This window comes from Mirounga leonina, unplaced genomic scaffold (assembly GCF_011800145.1).
Source record: "Mirounga leonina isolate KUSES-001 unplaced genomic scaffold, KU_Mleo_1.0 Mir_129, whole genome shotgun sequence".
NCBI classification, from domain to species: Eukaryota; Metazoa; Chordata; class Mammalia; order Carnivora; family Phocidae; genus Mirounga; species Mirounga leonina.
This window is the reverse complement of record NW_023270323.1, coordinates 1,097,181-1,103,180: the sequence shown is the minus strand read 5'-3', so window position 1 is coordinate 1,103,180 and position 6,000 is coordinate 1,097,181. Positions and strand designations below refer to the sequence as shown.

The 6,000-nt window shown below is 36.5% G+C and overlaps 1 protein-coding gene across 1 annotated transcript in view; it reads right to left on the bottom strand.

Annotated features, from left to right (window-relative positions):
- The window catches only part of STPG2 (sperm tail PG-rich repeat containing 2), a 318,597-nt gene that overhangs the window by 173,767 nt on the left and 138,830 nt on the right, over positions 1–6,000 (bottom strand). The window lies entirely within an intron of this gene.

Genomic DNA, 6,000 nt, shown 5'->3' with positions numbered 1-6,000 from the left:
AGAAAGAAAGGAAAAGAAAGGAAGGAAGAAATTCTTGATGCCAAAAAGTATTAAAGAGTTGATGTAGCAACATTAAAAATTAATTTGGCAATGGAATGAATCCTAAACTAAAAAAAAAAAAAAAAAAAGATTTTGAAAAATGTGGAAAGTTTTTGCTTACAATTATAAGAATTGAACTAAAACTTATATAGAAAACTGAACCAAATTAACTTTTAGAAATTATTAAAATCTTATTTATATAGCTCTCTAAGCACATTTATTGAAGTTTATAAATATCATAGATAGCATATTCTAAGAGAAATATAGTAAATAAGAGTACTGAGTTTAAAAAAATCAATTTGGGAAAAAAATCACCTATCATCCAATATTCCTATCACAGCAGTTACTTTATTTTTGCCTTTTACCTTTCAGGACATATTTATAACCCAGAATATTTTCTACAGTGGCAATCTGAGTGAATATTTGAAACAAATTTTATATTTTGTATATTTTTATATTTGTACATATGTTTTATAAATCAGTAATATTAAAAAATCAGTTCTGGTGAGCAGCAATATCCATCCATAAAATGTAATATATATTTGAGAGAACACTTAACTTGGTTATACTCAAGTTATCTACTAACTGTACTAAATTAGCTCTACAACTAAATAGTTATAAAACATAAGTTCAATCTCATTTGTTTTTCTGGGCTGCAAGTTCCATGTCTGAAGATACAGAAATTGACTAAGATCAGGCTACTCAAAATGTGGTCTGTGAGCTGTTGCTTGTCCAAGAACAATCCACAAGAAAAGAAGTTTACAATTAAATGTAAATTGACTATTTCACTAAGCACTTTTTTTATTAACATATAATGTATTATTTGTTTCAGGGGTACAGGTCTGTGATTCATCAGCCTTACACAATTCACAGCGCTCACCACAGCACATACGCTCCCCAATGTCCATAACCCAGCCACCCCATCACTCCCCTCCACTCCAGCAACCCTCAGTTTGTTTCCTGAGGTTAAGAGTCTCTTATGGTTTGTCTCCCTCTCCAGTTTCATCTTGTTTCATTTTTCCCTCCCTTCTCCTATGATCCTGACTTGTTTCTCAAATTCTTCATATGAGTGAGACCATATGATAATTGTCCTTCTCTGATTGACTTATTTCGCTTAGCATAACACCTTCTAGTTCCAACCACATCATTGCAAATGGCAAGATTTTGTGTTTTGTGATGGCTGCATAGTATTCCATTGTATATATATACTACATATTTTTTATGGTCCAGTGTGTCATTTAAAGGCTTTATTTCCTTTTTTTATTCATTTATGGAAGGGAATCTCAGCTCTTTCCATAGTTTGGCTATTGTGGACATTCTGCTATAAACATTGTGGTGCATGTGCCCCTTCGGATCACTACATTTGTATCTTTGGGGTATATACCCAGTAGTGCAATTGCTGGGTCATGCATTAGCTCCATTTTCAACTTTCTGAGGAACCTCCAAACTGTTTACAGAGTGGCTGCACCAGCTTGCATTCCCACCAACAGTGTAAGAGGGTTCCCCTTTCTCCACATCCTCACCAACATCTGTCGTTTCCTGACTTGTTAATTTTAGCCATTCTGACTGGCGTGAGGTGATATCTCATTGAGGTTGTGATTTGGATTTCCCTGATGCCGAGTGATGTTGAGCACTTTTTCATATGTCTGTGCCATTTGGATGTCTTCTTTGTAGAAATGTCTGTTCATGTCTTCTGCCAATTTCTTGATTGGATTCTTTGTTCTTCAGGTGTTGAGTTTGATAAGTTCTTTATAGATTTTGGATACTAGCCCTTTATCTGATATGTCATCTGCAAATATCTTCTCCCATGCTGTCGGTTGTGTTTTGGTTTTGTTGACTGTATGCCTGTATGCTTTGCTGGGCAAAAGCTTTTTTCTTTTTTTTTTTCTTTTTTTTAAATTATGTTATGCTTATCACCATATATTACATCATTAGTTTTTGATGTAGTGTTCCATGATTCATTGTTGCATAACACCCAGTGCTCCATTCAGTATGTGCCTTCTTTAATACCCATCACGAGGCTAACCCATCCCCCCATACTGTTTTCCAGACTGGCTGCACCAGCTTCCATTCCCACCAACAGTGTAGGAGGGTTCCCTTTCTCTGCAGCCCCGCCAACATCTGTCATTTCCTGACTTATTAATTTTAGCCTTTTATCTTGATGAAGTCCCAATAGTTCATTTTTGCCCTTGCTTCCCTTGCCTTTGGCGATGTTTCTAGGAAGAAGTTGCTGTGGCTAAGGTCAAAGAGGTTGCTGCCTGTGTTCTCCTGAAGAATTTTGATGGATTCCAGTCTCACATTTAGGTCATTCATCCATTTTGAGTCTATTTTTGTGTGTAGTGAAAGGAAATGGTCCAGTTTCATTCTTCTGCATGTGGTTGTCCAATTTTCCCAACACCATTTATTGAAGAGATTGTCTTTTTTCCATTGGACATTCTTTCTTGCTTTGTTGAAGATTAGTTGACCATAGAGTTGAGGGTCCATTTCTGGGCTCTCTATTCTGTTCCATTGATCTATGTGTCTGTTTTTGTGCCAGGACCATACTGTCTTGATGATTACAGCTTTGTGATATGACTTGAAGGCTAGAATTCTGATGCCACCAGCTTTGGTTTTCTTTTTCAACATTTCTCTGGCTATTTGTGGTCTTTTCTGGTTCCATACAAATTTTAGTCTTATTTATTCCATTTCTTTGAAAAAAGTTGGTGGTATTTTGATAGGGATTGCATTAAATGTGTGGATTGCTCTAGGTAGCATAGACATTTTCACAATATTTGTTCTTCCAATCAATGAGCATGGAACATTTTTACATTTCTTTCTGTCTTCCTCAATTTCTTTCATGAGTATTCTATAGTTTTCTGAGTACAGATGCTTTGCCTCTTTGGTTAGATTTATTCCTGGGTATCGTACGGTTTTGGGTGCAATTGTAAATGGGATCAACTCCTTAATTTCTCTTTCTTCTGTCCCATTGTTGGTGTATTTCTGGGCATTGATTTTATATCCTGCCACTTTACTGAATTCCTGTATGAGTTCTAGCAGTTTGGGGGTGGAGTCTTTTGGGTTTTCCACATAAAGTACCATATCATCTGCAAAGAGTGAATGTTTGACTTCTTCTTTGCCAATTCAGCTGCCTTTTATTTCTTTTTTTGTCTGACTGCTAAGGCTAGGACTTCTAGTACTATGTTGAACAGCAGTGGTGATAGTGGACCTCCCTGCCATGTTCCTGACCTTAGTGGAAAAGCTCTGTTTTTACCCATTGAAAATTATATTCCCCGTGGGTTTTTCATAGATGGCTTTTATGATATTGAGGTATGTACCCTCTATCCCTACACTCTGAAGAGTTTTAATCAAGAAAGAATGCTTTACTTTGTCAAATGCTTTTTCTGTATCTATTGAGAGGATCATATGGTTCTTGTTCTTTCTTTTATTAATGTATTGTATCACATTGATTGATTTGTGGATGTTGAACCGACCTTGCAGTCCAGGAATAATTCCCACTTGGTTGGGGTGAATAATCCTCTTAATGTACTGTTGGATCCTACTGGGTAGTATTTTGGTGAGAATTTTTGCATCCATATTCATCAGGGATATTGGTCTGTAGTTCTCCTTTTGGATGAGGTCTTTGGTTTTGGGATCAAGGTAATGCTGGCCTCATAAAATGAGTTTGGAAGTTTTCCTTCCATTTCTATTTTTTAGAACAGTTTCAGAGGAATAGGTATTAATTTTCTTTAAATGTTTGGTAGAATTCCCATGGGAAGCCATCTGGCCCTGGGCTCTTGTTTGTTGGGAGATTTTTGATTACTGCTTTAATTTCCTTAGTGGTTATGGGTCTGTTCAGGTGTTCTACTTCTTCCTGGTTCAGTTTTGGTAAGTTATACATCTCTAGGGATGCATCCATTTCTTCCAGATTGTCTAATTTGCTGGCATATAGTTGTGCACAATATGCTCTTATGATTGTTTGTATTTCTTTGGTGTTGGTTGTGATCTCTCCTCCTTCATTCATGATTTTATTTATTTGGGTCCTTTCCCTTTTCTTTTTCATAAGTCTGGCCAGGGGGGTATCAATCTTATTAATTCTTTCAAAGAACCAGCTCCTAGTTTCGTTGATCTGTTCTACTGTTCTTTTGGTTTCTATTTCATTGATTTCTGCTCTGATCTTTATTATTTCTCTTCTCCTGCTGGGCTTAGGCTTTATTTGCTTTTCTTTCTCCAGCTCACTTAGGTGTAGCATTAGGTTGTGTATTTGAGACATTTCTTGTTTCTTGAGAAAGGCTTGTATTGCTATATGCTTCCCTCTTAGGACCACCTTTGCTGCATCCCAAAGATTTTGAACAGTTGTGTTTTCAATTTCATTTGTTTCCATCAATTTTTTAAATTCTTCTTTAATTTCCTGGTTGACCCATTCATTCTTTAGTAGGATGCTCTTTAGCCTCCATGTATTTGAGTTCTTTCCAACTTTCCTCTTGTGATTGAGTTCTAGTTTCAAAGCATTGTGGTCCAACAATATGCAGGGGATGATCCCCATCTTTTGGTACCAGTTAAGAGCTGATTTGTGACCCAGTATGTGATCTATTCTGGAGAATGTTCCATGGGCTCTAGAGAAGAATGTGTATTCTGTTGCTTTGGGATGGAATGTTCTGAATATATCTGTGAAGTCCATCTGGTCCACTGTCATTTAAAGCCTTTATTACCTTGTTGATCTTTTGCTTAAATGACCTGTCCATTTCCATAAGGGGGGTGTTAAAGTCCCCTACTATTATTGTATTGTTGTTGATGTGTTTCTTTGATTTTGTTATTAACTGGCTTATATAATTGGCTGCTCCCATGTTAGGGGCATAGATATTTACAAATGTTAGATTTCTTGTTGGATAGACCCTTTAAGTAGGATATAATGTCCTTCCTCATCTCTTATTACAGTCTTTGGTTTAAAATCTAATTTGTCTGACATAAGGATTGCCACCCCAGCTTTCTTCTGATGTCCATTAGCATGGTAAATGGTTTTCCACCCCCTCACTTTCAATCTGGAGGTGACTTTTGGTCTAAAATGAGTCTCTTGCAAACAGCATATTGATGGGTCTTTTTTTTTTTTTTTTATCCAATCTAATACCCTGTGTCTTTTGATTGGGGCATTTAGCCCATTTACATTCAGGGTAACTATTGAAAGATATGAATTTACTGCTATTGTATTGCCTGCAAGGTGACTGTTACTATATATTGTCTCTGTTCCTTTCTGGTCGATGTTACTTTTAGGCTCTTTCTTTGCTTAGAGGACCCCTTTCAATATTTCTTGAAGGGCTGGTTTGGTATTCACAAATTCTTTTAGTTTTTGTTTGTTCTGGAAGTTTTTTCTCTCTCCTTCTATTTTCAATAACAGCCTAGCTGGATATAGTATTCTTGGCTGCATATATTTCTTGTTTAGTGCCCTGAATATATCATGCCAGTCATTTCTGGCCTGCCAGGTCTCTGTGGATAGGTCTGCTGCCATTCTCACGTTTCTACCATTGTAGGTTACAGACCTCTTGACCCGAGCTGCTTTCAGAATTTTCTCTTTGTCTCAAGATTTGTAAGTTTTATTATTAGATGTTGTCGTGTTGACCTATTTTTATTGATTTTGAGGGGTGTTCTCTGTGCCTCCTGGATTTTGATGCCTGTTTCCTTCCCCAAATTAGGGAAGATCACTGCTATAATTTGCTCCAATATACCTTCTGCCCCTCTCTCTCTTTCTTCTTCTTCTGGGATCCCAATTATTCTAATATTGTTTCATCTTATGGGATCACTTATATCTCGAATTCTCCTCTCATGATCCAGTATTTTATCTCTTTTTTTCAGCTTCTTTATTCTCCATCATTTGGTCTTCTATATCACTAATTTTCTCTTCTGCCTCATTTAGAGCCTCCATTTTTTATTGCACCTCATTAATAGGCTTTTTTATTTCAACTTGGTTAGATTTTAGTTCTTTTATTT